Genomic DNA, 17450 nt, shown 5'->3' with positions numbered 1-17450 from the left:
TAAACTCATATATTTACAAATAATATATTAAAATGCTAATTTTGAAAATTTAAGTTACTAATTTTTAGATAATATTATAAATTTTGAATTTTTTTGATTTTTTTTAATTTTTAATGGTAAAACCCCTCAACTATGTTTACTTAATGTGGAAACCCCTAAACTAAAGATTTACCAGTAGTAATGGTAATCATGACCTTTTAGGGTTTAATTCATTAAATAAAGTTATTTTGATGAGTTTTTCGTTAAATACTTAGGTGGGTTTTTTTACCCAAAACAAACTTAGTTGAAGGTTTTAACGTTAAAAATCCAAACTATTTATGTACTTTTTGTATCTAACTTTTGAAAAAAAACTTTAGTGGTTTTATCATACAAAGATATTTTGTGTAACCTAACTTGACAAAGGTCAAAATTCATTGATTTTATTTTTTCAGATATAGTATTTTTAAATTGTAATGTTAAAAGCACCATTTTCATTGCCCTTTCACATATCTAAGCATAATTTATTAAAAATATTTTTATAAGAATCAGAATAAATTATATCAGTAAACCTCCCCCCAGACTTAAATTACACTGTCCCAATGTAACACAGTCGGAGTTATGGTGGAAACTAAATCATAAGTACTCAATGTAACAAGTTAGGAAGATAAACCTGACCGGAGTGGGAATCGATCGATGTGCATCGGTATTCATCGATCGTCGTATGTGATTGTAAGTCGATCGATGTCGACGTCTCGTCCACGGTCGATATGGTGATCATCCTACTTGGGCCTTGCAATAAATCTGAAAGAATGAAAACGAAAGTAAATACTAGTAACTAAGAAAACCAATTAAAATTACCTAATAGTGGGTTGCCTCCCACTCAGCGCTTTGTTATAATCATTTAGCTTGACTGTGGAGGTGTGTGGCTAGTTGGTGGAAAGACAGATACTTGTTGGGAAACAAGCATCCACCTCATCTCGGCACATTCTGGACCAAGCTGCAATGAAACTTCTTGTGGCCTCATCATTTTTGGTCCATCTCTCATCCATCTTATGTATTGCATTTGAGATGTTCTGTAGCCTTTCTTGGGTGTTTTCAATGCTGAACTGATGCCATCATATCTTGTCGTAGGCATATGCTGATAGCTCGTTCGGTTCCTCATGCATTGACTCCATTTTGTTTTGTATCAGCTGCTCGGCGTCTGCTGTAGACGTGGTATCGATCGATGCGACCAAATGTTTATCGGTCGATGCTGGTGCCTTATTGTCGATCGATTTGGAGCGTTCTCTGTCGATCGATGCTGATATCTGGTGTTGAGATGCGAATTGCCTCTGAATGGCTTTGACTTCCTTCTGTAACCACTCTGCATGGCTATCCAGTCCACTGAGTCTGACGTCGAATGGAAAGTAGATGTCATCACACCGCTTCTCAAACCGGTCCTCCATGGTGTCTATAGCTGTGTTAAGCTTTGATGTGATCTGGTCAACTTATGCTTCTGTGTAGGGAAGATGTTCTGTAGGTTTCTTGACGTCGAGCGATGCCCTGCGGAACCTATCGATCGATGTTGAACATTCTTCCTGAAAATCATGTTGATCATTAAGTGTGCCAATGTCCCTCTGGACATTCATCATCTGTGTAGACAAGGTGTCCAAGTATTGCATGATAGGTGAGGTGAAACGGTCGTGCATATCCTCGTATGTTTGTAACCTATCTTCCATGGCTGCGAACTTGCTGTCGATCGATGTGATGGTGCAGATATCGATCGATGTGGCTGGTTGTTGGTCCTTCTTGCGAACGGTGTCCAAATCTTGCTGTAGCAGATTAATTCTCGTGCTTAACCATTCCACGTTGTTGTTGAGATGGTTGTATACGTCGTTAATCTTCGTGTTGATATATGCGATCTCCCATTCATCCTTCTTCTCTGCCAAACTTTCCGATTCTGCAGGAATCTGGGATGTTTATGGCTTGACGTCGATCGATGTTGCTTTGTTGGCGTCGATCGATGGTGATGTCGTAGCTTCTTTCACAAGAATGTGCTGCATACTCTCAATCTCTATCCTTATCTCTGCCATACTTCTGAAAAGCTCATTGTAACCTCTGTCCAAAGGTTGATAAGTGTCATCTACCAATGTCTTGAGTTCATCTCCTAGATTTTCCTGAGCTCCACAAATACCAGTCACCATCTCATTAATCTCATCCTTGGTGTAGATCTCTGGTGTCAGTTTTGTAGGTGTGAAAGAAGTGGCATGTTCTGGAAGACATATGTGACTCTCCTCAAATAGGGATGCTCTCTCCATAATTTTTCTGATGTTGTCCTTGGTAACAGGGATCATCTCACCAGCTACGCTCCTTGCATATCCAGACTCATCTCTGTAGACACCATATTCGTCCTTCTGTTCCCATCTAAACTTTCTGGCTCCATAGATGTCATAAGCGCGACGTCCACATTCGTATCGTCTGTCGATCGATGGTGAAGGTGCCTTGTCGAGCGGTGTAAGAGAATCCTTGTCGATCGAGGTTTAGAGTTGAGGGGTGGGGTAGTGTAACACCCCCGAATCATCCTAGACATATGGTCGATCAACCGACCAACAATCAAACAAGAACATAACCGATCGACCGTCCAACACCTAGGGTTGGAGATGAATGAGCCAGCCGACCATCCAACAATCAAACAAGAACATGACTGACCGTCCAACCCAACACCAAGGTCCGGAAGCGCTACGTGACAGGTTAGGGACGTCAGAGTCACAAAATTTACTCCACGACCTAGACCAGTCTATCCTCTAAATCCTCCCGCTGCGTCAAGGCACAAGGCTTTGCAACTCATACCTAGAGTTAGCGTTTTCTGTTAGATCGAGGCCTAAGGCTTTTCAACCCGTACTACGACCTAAAGTTGTGTTAGACCGGACTAGTCAAATATCAGAGTACTTATGAAGCGCATATAAAAACAAATTCTTTATTGATTCAAGAAATATCCATGCATTGATATAATTCGAGACCGATCCCGTCCTAATGCCAAATCGAGTCAACTAAACACAAATCCACAATACCGTTAACAAAAAGAATGAAAATCTACACCGGCGGTCCTAACGTCCAGCACCCAGCTATCCGATCATCCTTACTAAAGCTACATGCAAAAAGGACAACGGAGTTGGATGAGTAACCTAATGTTACTCAGTGAATTATGATCCCCAAGTAACAAATACAACCCCTCGCTATCCCACCCCAAACAATCTAAAGCGAGAGGTTCACCTAATAATAAATCAATCCAATTCAATAGATAAGCAATATCATAAATACGCAGCAGATAATAATAGCTAGATAATTAACGATAAAAAATCATAACCGCTAATAACTAGCTAACCACTTAAACTCAAACTCAACTCAATCTAGGGTTCAACAACCCTCTACACTATATCTAGGGCCCTTTTTGACTTAGTGTTCCTCCTCTATCCTCGGCAATATCCTATCTCCCAACCACAAAGGCCAGAAGAAGGAACTTTCAACCGAACGCGGTCCACAGTACGTTCGGGTCACCGCGCGACAGACCCAGTACGTTCTGGCCACTGCCGGTTGTCACACGACGATTGCGGCCCACAGTACGTTCGGGTCACTACCGGTCACTACCCCGTCGTGCAACCACTCAGCCATAGGCCATGAACCCGTCTCTCTTAGTGTTCTCGATCCAGCGAATAAGGGGTTTCCTTAAACCCGCTGGGTACGAGGTCGAGGAAACACTAATCCACCTCAAACATGCCTAGCATTGTGGGTTACACAAATGCTATATGGCCAATACATGACTAATACTAAACCCGGTAAAATAACACAAGGTTTCAAGTAGTAATCACAACCCAATCAAACACATTCCAGAATCTAGCATAAAGACTAATTCCATAATACCTAACTATCCACAACTTGGAGATATCATCTAAGCATTCAGCATTTGCTAACTAACCAATCAACCTAACCATTACCATGCTACTACGGTTCTCAAGAAATAACTAAGCATGCTATCAACTCAATCAACCAAACCTCAACTATTAACTAATCAAATTGTTACTCAGTTAGACCTAGAACCAAAATTATGTGAATTTATTTTTACATCTTGAACAACAAAAGTTTCGCTCAAAAGTGACATTAGGACATTGTCCTCAGCCTCATCGTCAATGTTATTTTCATGTATATTTTATTTAATAAGATAATCATCTTTGAAAACTGAATTATCATTTTATGTATTCAGAATAACTTACAATATGTTGAACTAATTTATTTATGATCTTTGAAACATCAAGGTTAACATTATAAAGGATGATTTATATGAACCATCATCAAGAACCAACTCCACTCAATACCTAATAAATTATCAAATTTCAATTCAAAAAAATAATAATAATAAATGATCAAATTATAAAAATAATGAAATTTAATCTCGTTGATTAAAATATGATTTACAAAGTTTTAAATTATATATTTACAGAAAATTTAATGTTCCAGTTATATTTTTATCAGAATAAATATTGGTTACAATTGTGTCTCCATTTTTATAGTTTTTTCTTACAATTTTTACATGATATTTAGCTCCAACCATTTCTTGAACAAATTTCAGTTATTTTTTTCATGACATTTAAATAATTTTTCCTATTTAAGAGACAATATTAGAATTATTAGTTTGTACTCTTTTTAAACAATTATTATTTCTATGTTGGTAAAAATAGTTATTATTTATATATATATATATACATTTATATATATATATACATATATATATATATACATATATATATACATATATATACATACATATATATTTATGTATATATGCATACATATATATATATGTTCACCTGTTTTATTTCAAATATCACTTTTCAGAGACTTCAGTTTACAGTGATGTTATGTTTCGTAGGAAATATCGTATGTCTTGTCCTTTATTCCTTCATATAATCGGTGCCATTGAAAGTTATGACAACTATTTCAAAAAAGAAAGGATGCAGCCGATAGGGTTGCTTTTTTTGTCTCTGCAAAAAATAACGGCCGCACTTTTTTTTTACAACAAAAGGCGAAACGAAACTAAGCTGATTCCTGATCCAAGAGCCACCTCGGGGGAATTGAGTCAACATAAACCATAGCAGAAGGCTGGTTTCTATCACCTCGTGCCAGCTTGTCTGCCATTGTGTTTTGTGCTCTTAGAATATGTTGAATAGTAAATGGATGAAAAAATTCCTTACATCGCCGAAACTCCTCCATCTGTGTAGTGAACGCCGGCCATTCTGTTGGTGTAGACACCATCTTCACCAATTGAGAGCAATCAGTTGCAAACACCACTTCTGAGATCTGTAGGGTCTTCATGCACTGCATCGCCCATATCAAAGCTTCACGTTCAGCATGTACAGGTGATAGACTCATGCGAATAGACATTTTGGATGTTAGCATATGGTCTTTCTGCAGATGCCACAAACGATTACTTAAGGATAGGCAAATCAACAGCAATCGAAAGCATGAAAAAAAATTGTCGAGCCTTAGTGGATATATTTTCAGAGAAATAACTATGTTCACCAACACCTAGTGATGTTTCCAGGCTTCTTTACATTGGTGAAAAATGAGGTTTTCCAGGAATGCTCAGTACCTTAGGTTGCATGCATTGGAAGCGGAAGAACTGTTCTACCACTTGGACTGGAAAATTTGCTGATCGGAGTGGATCACCTACTATTATTCTTGAAGGCGTGTCAGATTACGATCTTTGGATATGACATGCGTATTTTGGAATGCCAAACAGAAACAGTGATATCAATGTTATGGAGTCTTCTCACCTATTCTCCAATCTCGCTCAAGGTATTGCTCATCCTATTCATTATATCATTCAAGAATATGATATGGGATATTACTTGGCTGATGGATATATCCAAAATGGTCAACCATAATACAAACTATTCACCAGCCAATAGGTCGATTTTTTTTTTTTTTGCAACACAATAAGAAGCTTGTAGAAAAGATGTAGAACGCGCATTCAGAGTTCTCCAATCTTGTTTTGCTATTATGAAAGGACCAGTTTGTTTTGAGGGAAAAAAATGTGTTAATGACATTATGACTACAAGAATAATTCTACACAATATGATAATTGAGGATGAGCATGATCTTAACGCACCAATTGAAGTATGAAGAGAAGCTCCACCACCAGTGGTTCAAACACCAGAGAATGATAATATTCGGTTTGAAGAGTTTCTTGGTCGATTTAGGGAAATCAAAGATAAAGAAGCTTATTTCGTTCTTCAAAATTCGTTAATTCATCATTTATGGGAAATATACACTAATGGTGATGTTTAAGTTAAAATATTTTTCATATAATGTAATGTAACTTTTAATACAATATTTTTTTTTATGAAACATCATATTGTATAAAACATTTGTGAAAAAAATAAAATATAAGGATTAATTTATAAAATTTTGTAAATAAAAGGTATTAGTCATAAAATACAAAATAATATATTTTAAATATTCATTTTTAAAGACTAAATTATTGGAGAGAAACTCTACTCTAGTTTATAGCGAAAACTACTCTAAAATAGAGTAAACCATTGGAGATGGTTAAAGGAATGAAATTGCTACCTTTTTGTGTCATATTTACGGTCTATCTAAGACTGTCAGCATTCCGGCACTAAACTATGTATTTTATATATGAATTACATGTTAATTTAAGACATTTAAACGCGTGTGTTAAATGTTGTTAGAAAATTAGGATGCATGTAAACAAACCAATACAACAATCCTTTTAGACGCCATCATTCAAACGCTATAACCACCACATTGTTCTAATAAAAGACAAAATAACAAAAAAAAATGCCACTATATTGTTCAACAAAATGTGTGAGAGAGGCTCGTGTGTGTTTATTTAGCAATGAATCCATGTTTATTATTGGAAAAACATGTTTACATTTAAAAGATCATATTAAAAATTTATTGTAGACGTACATGTTTGTGGAAACAAATAGCATCAATTGAAAAAAAAACATAATGTTTAGAGTACGTCTCAAAGTTATAAAAATCAAAATACAAATAATTGTTTAACTTATAGTAATGTTTGTGTGAAAATATCACTATATGGACATAATTATGTAAATAATTTTTATACCAAAGTATGGTTGTATCGATATGTTTTTTTGTACGTTTTTATGTCGATATGTTGTAGAGGATGCAATATCATGGATAAGTTTGTGTGTTGAGAAATAAGAATTCTCAAGCAGGCGTACAACCAAACATCGACAAGTTTCAAGTTTCAGTTAAAGTTTGGTACCAATTAACTAGTGTGGAATCTATTTTAAAATATGTTTGCATTCATACTCGCACTTTAGACCCAAAAAAACTATACTCGCACTATATTGTGAAATTATACATATTTATATATGTTATCTCATGGATGTGAGAAAAAAAACATATATAAAAAATATTAAGTGTTTGTATCATATACTGCATGCTAAATTCTATAATTATGTGTACACATGAATAAATTTATGGTTTAAGGGTTTTCTCAATTATTGGTAAAATTACTATATTTCCTTCAACTTTTCACATGCAATACTAAACCTAATCCACTGCTTTCATGTTTGCATAGTTTATGATTTTTAAATAAAGCTTAACTACCAAAAAAAAATAATCCAAAGAACTCTTTAATTGCAAAAATTTTTAATTTCACAAAAGAAGTGATGAATGTTTTGCATCATATGTTGTTCAATGTCTATGCTTCTGTTACTTATGCATAAAGCTTCATTCATTTTATTTTCTTGGGTCAATTAAGATTTTCAATATTTCTTATGATTTCCTTTTCAACCCTAGATAATATGGATTGATACAAATTAATTTGTCCATGTTTTTGTAGATATTTTACCCAAATTTGATAGAACTTAATCAGTGGTTGACAATTTAATCCATAAATCAAATAGATAGCCTAATTTTTTGGTTCTTGTGTTGTATTTTCTGAAAAAAATGATTGAACTTTAAAAGTTGAGTTTTTGTTGTTTACCTCTAATTAGTGCTAAAATAATTTTATGTTCTAAAAATATTACACAAACAGGAATTTTTTTTCCAAAATAGCATTCATTAAAACATTAAATGAAGTATATACTTCTAACTACATGATTAGTTTAATATATTAAAAATTAACAAAGATTATTTTCTTAATTATGTAAACAATAATTATACAATAAATATATATTTTACTTTTTGATTTATTTTCGTGACTATGGTTTAGCTTTTAGAGGTTAGAGTTCAATTTTATTTTAGAGTAATAAAGTCTTTTTGTCTAATGAATGCTTATTTGAGGGTTTTTTCTCATATCTGCTATTTCTGTGACAATTTTATTTTAGTGTTATTGATAGGATTTACCAAAGAAAAATTTTAGAAGAATAAAAAATGATCAAATATATGAATGGCTATAATTGTTTTTACTTATTTGAACAATTTAACCTACTTTAGACTCTGTGCATTATTAAACATCTAAAATTATATCAACGATTTATATGACATATTATATAATTAGGTTACATAATTTACATTCTTGCAATTACATAACCATCATTTGTTTGAATTTTTAAGGGAATAACATTAAAAATTGCTTATAGTTGTTAAAGTGTCACATATATTTTTAAAATATATTTTTGTCCTGTATTTTACAAAAATGGTTTGCAATGCAAATATATTTTATCTCTAAAAGTTCAAAAAATTAATGGCCAATTTTTCAAAAAATTAATGGCCAATTTTACCATATTTTACTAAAATCTAAGAACTTATTCTGGCATAACTATTTCTAGCTTAAAGAAAAGATTCAAATTATCCAACTTTCTTTTTCATTCTCAGCCCAAAACACTAATATGAACATATTTTATTTCAACCAAAAAGAGTTTGGTATATTAGATGTTTTTTGTTAAAAGAAAACTATCTACACTAGCTAGAGTCTGTGGATGCATTAATTTACAAACATCATTTTCTTGAAATTACAATATATATATATATATATATATATTTATATTCAACGCATTACATCATATTTCCTTAAGTTATATTCAGCGTTTACAAATTACAACAGTCTCATGATCGTATCTTTATTCATATTGTACGTAAGTACAGTTTCTCATTATAAAATCTTTAACATTTGGTATCTTTTTATGATATACTAATGGTTCGCTCTTCCCGCGGGAATGTTGTCATTATTTGAGCGGGTGACTATTTTGTGAGTTTAAGGGTTTTGTTAAATTGATTGTATGAAACTATATGTTGAGAGATATAATATATATATATGCTGTCATGTGTGGGGTGTTATGAAACAATATATTGTTTTGCTTGTTTTAATGATTACATGTTTTCTTTTCTATTTGTCCTTAGTAGTTATTTTTCCTGTTTTTTTAATGTTATATATCGTCATGTCTGCATTAAAATTGTCAATATTTTGTTTTTGTTTTTGGAATACTATACTTCAAAGGTCGTAGAAAGCATTCCACATAACAATTACTGAAGAAGCAGATATCCAAACAACATATATAAATGAAGTCCTCCTTCATAGAAGCACACACTACCTTTCAAAGTGTTAAACTCATGCTTTATAAAAAAGTATGTGCATATAAACCGAGAATCAAAAACCAAACTGGAACCGAACAAAAAAAAATGAATCCAAAACTAGACTGATATTCACAAATAAAAGAGTTGTTTCTACATATATAAAACAAAAAAAAAACAGAAACCAAACCATAACCAAATGGGTATCAGAATATCTAAAATACAATTTATATACTTTAAAATATTAATTATATTTAGTTTGAAAATTACCAAATACTTTTTAAATACTACTTATAAATCGAACTACCGAGAAAAAACTTACCTGGCTATTTTTATCCAAAATATTTAAAATAATCAAAATTGTCTGAAAGAATTGAATTACCCAAAAAAAAAATTATTCGAAATATTTAAATTTATCTAAGTTACCTGGAAAACTGGAAATGAACGAGAAATGAATTGAAACTGAAATTTTAAGGGATATTATCCAGTTCCTAACCTTGTTACTGAACGGAACCGAAAACCAAAATAATCAATGGATTTCATAAATAATCGAACAGTTGTTATATCCTTATAACCAAAAAGTCGAACCCCTATGCCTACCTCATAATATGGTAAGGAGTTACCAATCTTCCGAATGTGGCGGAATTTTCAAAAAATACATGAATAGAAGCACATTGAGGATAACTATATTTTGATGAGATGAGAAGGGGATAGATCGAACCAGGCGGAAACCAAACTGAAATAGACTATTGAAGCTAGAAGAATCGCTAGATCTCACAAGATTAGAATCCGGCGAAAGACAAATTTGTCACCAGATCTTGATCGGAAAAACTTAAGTTGGTAATTGGAGACAAACCACTGAAAATATCAAAAAGATATGGGACCACAAGCTCCACAGTTACCAAGAATCGAATAGTTCTAACATAAGACGCATTTGCATCAAAACATCTACATGTATCAAAAACTAGACACAAAAAGAGAGGATAAAAAATACAAGAGCCCGACCGAAGATGGAGCTATGGCAGCCTCCCTGGCTTCATCCACCGGCTCAAAAAAAGAGAGGAAAAGATGGAGGTTGATTTCTTATGTCTCCTCTCTTGCTATATTTACACTTACACAATAACAAAGTTACAACAACTTGTTGGAGATAGATTACATCCCTGGAACAAGATCCATCAAGGTAACTGAACTCGGCTAGTGAATAGATTTGGAGAAAATAAGGAAAGCAATCAGCTATAAAAAGAGAACGTAGAGGATGACGCAGGAAAGCAGCTATTCAATTAATATATTTTTAATAATTTTTGAATCTATAAAGTAACACCTTGCAATTACAGAATTAAACACTAATATATATAAGGTTATTTGTGGGCTTTACGTACGGATTTTATTAATTGGTTGCCTTATAGTATTGAAATCTGTGTTTCCCCCTTTTCTAATGCATCTCATTTTTGGAGAAAAGGATGTTCCTCATTTATTTGTTATTCAGTTTTCATCATTTCGTCGTTTGAACGTAATTAGTTTTTGTTGTTGTTCTGGTATGGTTGTTAAGAAAAGAACAGATCATATATATTTGTTGCATAATGAGTACATTCAACTTTGAGTAACACGAAAATACATGAATATAAAAACTTCAAACTTATGATATGAATATTTATTATAGATATGATTTTACCTAATTGTAATCAGAGGAACATTCTTAAATAATCATCCATACGCCTGTACTTGACATCCGGATAGAGACTTGACGCTTCTTCATCTTCTCCAACTTTGTGATCAGTGAGACATCCTTCATAGAATATATGATAAAAATGTCCTATCCCTGCTTGATGTGGAATCTCCATGTCTACATTAATATAACAAAATCAGTTAACATTTAATGGGCTTTATGTTTTAAACGGACATAAAGCCTAGTCTATTAAGCACGTGTAGCTGAAAATGATATATAGTTATATACTATGTTACATTATTAGTGAACTTACGTTCAATGTTGGCAAGGAAGTCTTTTGCCGCAATATTGGTTTTCTCCAAATCATTTCCGGTTAGCTTTTCCCAAATCTTAACCAATTCATTTTGCGTGAGAACGTTGTCCTGAGGTCTGATGTACACGGTTTTGTTCACTGTTCGTGGATCGTCTAGTGTTTTTGCGGTGTATTTTGCGATATCGTCTTCATCGGCGAACACCACTACGAAGATAACACCATTAAAGATTGACTGCTTTAGAAACTTATGAGGTAATCATTCAAATCTAACAACTAAATAATAACCACACTTAGAAGAGTAAATTTTTTCTTTGGAGGGAGTAATGATTTTTACCTTTTACGTTTCCATCTCCATATATATTAGCTTTTTTCTTTGGAGGGAGTAAAGTTTCCATCTGAGATAAGTTTCCGGCAAAATATGCGGCAAAGCAAGCGCCAACAACGTAAGTGTAAGGTATTCCGGCAGCTTCAATAGCATGACGCACTTCCAGTTTTTGGTCGAACGTTTCTCTTCCTGGTGGTAAAGCATGTCCCATACGTGGTGGATCCATACCAAACTCAGATGGTAAAAACCGCTGAAACAATTAATTTTATCAATCTTATCATTTAACAATAAAATATAATAGATACCCATCCAAAGTACTACAATAAAATGTTTTATCAAATTAAAACACTTTTGATTTGTTTGAAATATTAGGTTAAGTTTTCTATATAAGCATATGTTATTGGGGTCCTTTAGAAACGTAAAAAGTTAAAAACAACAAATTATCAGCAGTTTTAAAAAATTTTCTCAACCTACCAATTTTAACGTTTAATCTCATTCTCACCTTGACATTACCAGCCTCTTTGATGGCTTCAACAAGCTTAAGCTGGACAAGGATGTTATGGCTACGGAAGTGAACGCCCGACATGGCGGAGACAACGACGTCTACGAGTTTCACGGCCGATGAGGCTTTGGTGGTCAGAGAAAGAAGCTTCGACAAGACGAGCGCCGAGTTTCTTGAATGAAAAAAGGAGTTGGACTTTCTCGATGTCGAGACCAATCTCTGGCCGCTGCAAAACGTAAGTTTCGTGACCTTCAGCCAAACACGCCCTCACGATTCTCTTCCCTAAGTAACCCGTCGCTCCGACCACCAAAACGCTCGTTTTCTCGCCGCTTTTGATCCCTCCCATTTTTTCTCTCTTGATCTTTGTGTTTGGTAGAAGTGTCTCGCTCGCTCCTATATATATATGGGTTGAAACATATATATATATATATATATATATATATATATGTATATATATATGTATATATGTATGTACACCTAATGGATTATTGTATGCATTGTAAGTAAAGCTATTGAGGGTTGATATGACGCCTATAAAATAGATAAATATTTTTCAGCTGCTTTTTTTCTTAAATGAATGATAGGTAAACAAAACATACGATTTCTTTGGGAGAGATCATATGTTTTCAATGAATTAATGTTATGTTAAAAAAAATGTTATGTTATCCAAAGTTAGTAACATATAGTGTGGAATTGGGTTGTAAAATTAAAAATATAAACTTATACCTTCATTGGATTGTAAACATTCATTGTGGTTACTTAAAAGCATTGAAATTTATTCTAGTTATATAAGACAGCAGTTTTATAGTGTCTTAAAGCAATTCATTTGAAAATTTGCTTTTTAAGATTTATAATCTTTAGCCCAACTCCATAGAAAACAAATATGATTTTTTTGAGAAAGGATTAATTTGGGATTTTCCTACATGCATTCATTTACATGCATTATGTCGTTTGTTTGAAATTTCATGTTGTATATGTATTCCAACCCTCTACATCATAATTTTAAAGTTTTTTTTTCATAATTTTAAAGTTAATATCAATGGTTACGAAGAATTATTAAAGTCCCACATCAATCAATATAATAATCTTTGGACAATATATATGTGTATTGGTAATCCTCCACTCTTGAGCTAGTTTTTGGGTGTGAGTTAGGTCCATCACTAATATGGTATCAGAGCCAGGTTAAGCCCATCAGATGATTTCCCGTATAAACAGTTTCCTATTTATGTAGCCTGTAAAAATGGTTTATCTTGCTGTGGTATTTCCGAGATGTTGGGCTTGAGCTGTTTTCAATGGACCGTTTTCCACCCACATCCCGAGAGGGGCTATTAAAGTCCCACATCGATCAATGTAATGATCTTTGGGCAATATATATGTGTATGGGTAATCTTCCACTCTTGAGCTAGTTTTTGGGTGTGAGTTAAGCCCATCACTAACAAGAATCACTGATCGTCTTCATTTACTGTAGACATGCAAACTCCTAAACATATGATAATTTGTTTAACATAGATTAAAATGATCATAGATCCAAAGGTGTATAAGTCTGGTATATCTCTAAATTATCTCTGAAGTAAACAAACTTTCTATGTCTAAAAGGCGTTGAAGGGTGGATTTTATGTCCCACACGGCGCACTCTTTACAATTGTCAACCAATTTTGTTCAGTTTCGTCTTTTTCTGACACAGTTTCTTCAGATTTGATCTTTTACCTACTGGTCCTGTACTACCCAGAGTAAGAAATTAATAACCGAAAGTTACATATTCTCAAAACCATTACGTGAAACAAGAGAACAATATTTTAATTAACTTAACTAAATTTATTTATTCATATATTCACTAAGATGTGCATGATCGTCTGATATAATTTAAACCTAAATTATCTTGCATACAATTCTAGCGTACAATAACTTTTTTATTTATTTTAAAATGAGCATTATTAAATATATGACTTACACAATTTTGTACAATATAAATTTAAAAGTATATAGAAACTAATTTTAACGATATATATATTATATTTATGAAATTGGAGCTGATGTCCTTTTTTTGGGTCAAATTTAGAGCTGAGGTCTTTCAAAGCCAAATTCAAAGCATAAATATTGTCTCGTCCCAATACCACTCGATTCTGCAACATATAAATTTTATCCTTTGTGGGCTTTTTCAATTGTACGAACAACAATATTATAATTTCTAGTTTTCTACAATACATATTATGATTTATTTTGAAGAAAATAAAAATCATCAACAATCCTATATGGGGCGGTCTTCAATTTCCGTAAAGTAGTACTTGCAAAAGCTTAAGAACAAACACAAACAAAACCAAATAATTGAGTTCGTAGCATGTTAACCCTTTTTATATAGTTTAAATACAATTTTCAAAGAATACGTACTGCTATTTAGTTTATCATGAAACTTCACCAGATATCAAATTCATTTTAAAAAACAAGAGAAAAAGCATTAAGACGATGAACGAGTTTTTGCAAATTTGAATTTCAGTTAGATAATAAAATTTTATTAATTTATACTACAGTTTATTTTCAGGGACATTTGATTATACATTATATTAAAAATGTACGAAAGAATTCACATTGTTTTCTTAATACTAGAATTTTTTTGTCAAAAAAAGAACTAGAAAATGTTGTTCTTATAATTCATGCACCAAATACAAACATTACATAAAACAACTAATTATAATAACATATACTATAAACCACAAATGATGCCAAAAACCCACAAATTCTTATCAAAACAATGCATAACGATTTATGATCTTATGGTTAAAATTTTAATAATGGCAAAAATTATTCATCATTTTCTTTTGCAATAAATCGTAGAAGTTTTAAATTATTGGTCATTAACCTTTTTTATAACTATGATCAACTGTTAATAATACAGTGCCAGAAATGTAAATTATTCCTCCCAAAAAAAATTGAAACTGAACTAGTGATGTTAAATCCTCACTTTTAAGAAGTAAAATTATTTGGAACCAACTGAAATTGTGAATGAGAGGAAGTGGTTTACGTGCCTTTTTATCGAAGCGGCCTTGTGGACTAAAAGTTACTTTATACAATCGTTCTAAAATTGAGTGTAAATCATAAAACCAAAATAAAAATAAAAATCAAAAAGGCGAAGGAATTATTATGACAACAGATAGAGGACGATAGGGTTTCGTTGTCAAAAGAAAAAAAAAGGAGTGAGAAGAATGGGGTTGGTGAAAGCACCGTCATTGGTTGAGTTAGGTGCCACGTGTGAAGATAATGTGTTCTGAACATTATAAAATTAATTTTTGATATCATAATCAAAAAGTATTTGAAACTTGTGTAGTATGGTGATAGGCAGAAAAGCAAATGATGGTTATAGTTTCAGTGTTTCACGCAATATTCAAGATACCGCTAGAGATTAGCTGGATCTTTGTTTGATAATTAACATACACTCTGTATTACTTTTGACCTTGAAATTTTCTTTACCTAATGAAAATAAGTGCTAAAGTACATTTATTGCATGTCTCCACCAGATTAGCCTGTTGATTTTCTTGAACCGGACTTTTAGCTTGATTATTCCAATATCTTGCTGAGTTTTGGTTTTTGAAACAGACTGCTTATTCCAGAATGTGTATTGTTTTCGTTTCTTCTTCGAGAATGTTGAGCTACATAAAGTAGTTAGATAATTGACTTTTAGAATTTTGATATTTTTACGTAATTTTCTTTTGATAAATTCTTTACATTTCAATATATATGAGTATATATATATGTTGTATAACGACAATTATTTCAAAAACATGTCCTATTATTTATATAAGTGGTGAATAGGGAACAAATTTACTCTTTGAGCCAAATATGAAGACAATCGGTTTGACTTTATATATTGGTAATGGATTTGTGTAATACTAATCGGTTAAACTTTATATATTTTTATATATATTCATTTAAATGGTGATAATATCTTATAATGTTTTTTACTGTTTCTAGTGATAAAGTCTTCTATCCTAAGATTGGAGATGCTAAGTTCAAATCTCAGCAGTTGTGGAGAAGAGATTTAGCAACCAATCCTTGCTATAGTTCAAACAAATTACGAAATTCGTCGTGGTACTTCTTGTATTTTTTTTTTTAAGTTTGTGTTACCTTTTAAATATGTGCAAATAGAAAAATAAAGCAAAATCTCAATTAATCATAAAAACGGTTAAAGAATTTTTTTTAAATGTATACTAGATTTTGATCTGCGCTTTAAAAGCGCAGGAGTATTTTCGGCTTAATTAAAAAAAAAAAAAAATTGGTTCTGGTTCAATTTTTGTTTTTTTAAAGCCAAGATATAGAAACCGTTTGGTTATTTATGAATTTGTATTTGGTTTAAGTTTGACTATTTTGGTTAGGGTTGGGCAAAAAAATCAAATATGAAGAACCAAACAAAATCCAATCCGAAAGTAGTACCAAACCGAAATAGATTAAATATCCGAATGGGTTCAAAAATTTTGTATTCAGAGAACCGAAACTAAATACGATCCGAACCAAAGTGTTTCAGATACCCGAATGTATCTGAAATAGATTTATATAATTAAATATATTAATTATTTTAAATTTAATATATAAAAAGTATCCACAATATGAATTATATTTTGAAATTTTCCAAAAGTAAATGTTCAAATTAGCTGAACAATACTCAAAACACCAAAAATACTTGAAATATCATTGTTTTTATCCAAATATTCATACCAAACAAATTTATATGTAAACTTTAGGTATTCTGGCATACATTATTCAAACTTATATAATATATTATTTTAATTTTTTATTTTAAAATTTTTAATATATATATGAATTTTAAAAAATTTAAAATAATTTAAACGGGTTATCCGAACACGAACCCAACCCGCGAGAAATTTCAAATATAATTCCTTTAAATATATATGGTCGTCTTCTTGTTGGTTTATTATTTTCTATAACATTAAAATCAGCCTCTATTATTATTCATATTGATATCAATCAATCTATAATGAAGTTGTTAAGATCATGGATTTTAATATCCATCAAATTTTGGAAAGTATTTTTAAATAAATTGCAATTTATTTCATTTTTTGCAAAACAAATATGTGTAGAATACATTTTCTAAAATAGTTTGAAATTG

General features: G+C 32.1%; 1 pseudogene; it reads right to left on the bottom strand.

Moving 5' to 3' along the window:
• Positions 1-11069: 11069 nt before the first annotated feature.
• Positions 11070-12717, bottom strand: LOC106362498 (annotated as a pseudogene).
• Between the last annotated feature and the right edge of the window lie 4733 nt (positions 12718-17450).

Source organism: Brassica napus, chromosome C5 (assembly GCF_020379485.1).
Source record: "Brassica napus cultivar Da-Ae chromosome C5, Da-Ae, whole genome shotgun sequence".
Lineage (NCBI taxonomy): Eukaryota > Viridiplantae > Streptophyta > Magnoliopsida > Brassicales > Brassicaceae > Brassica > Brassica napus.
Note: the sequence above shows the minus strand (reverse complement) of the source record. Positions and strands in the feature narration are given on the sequence as shown.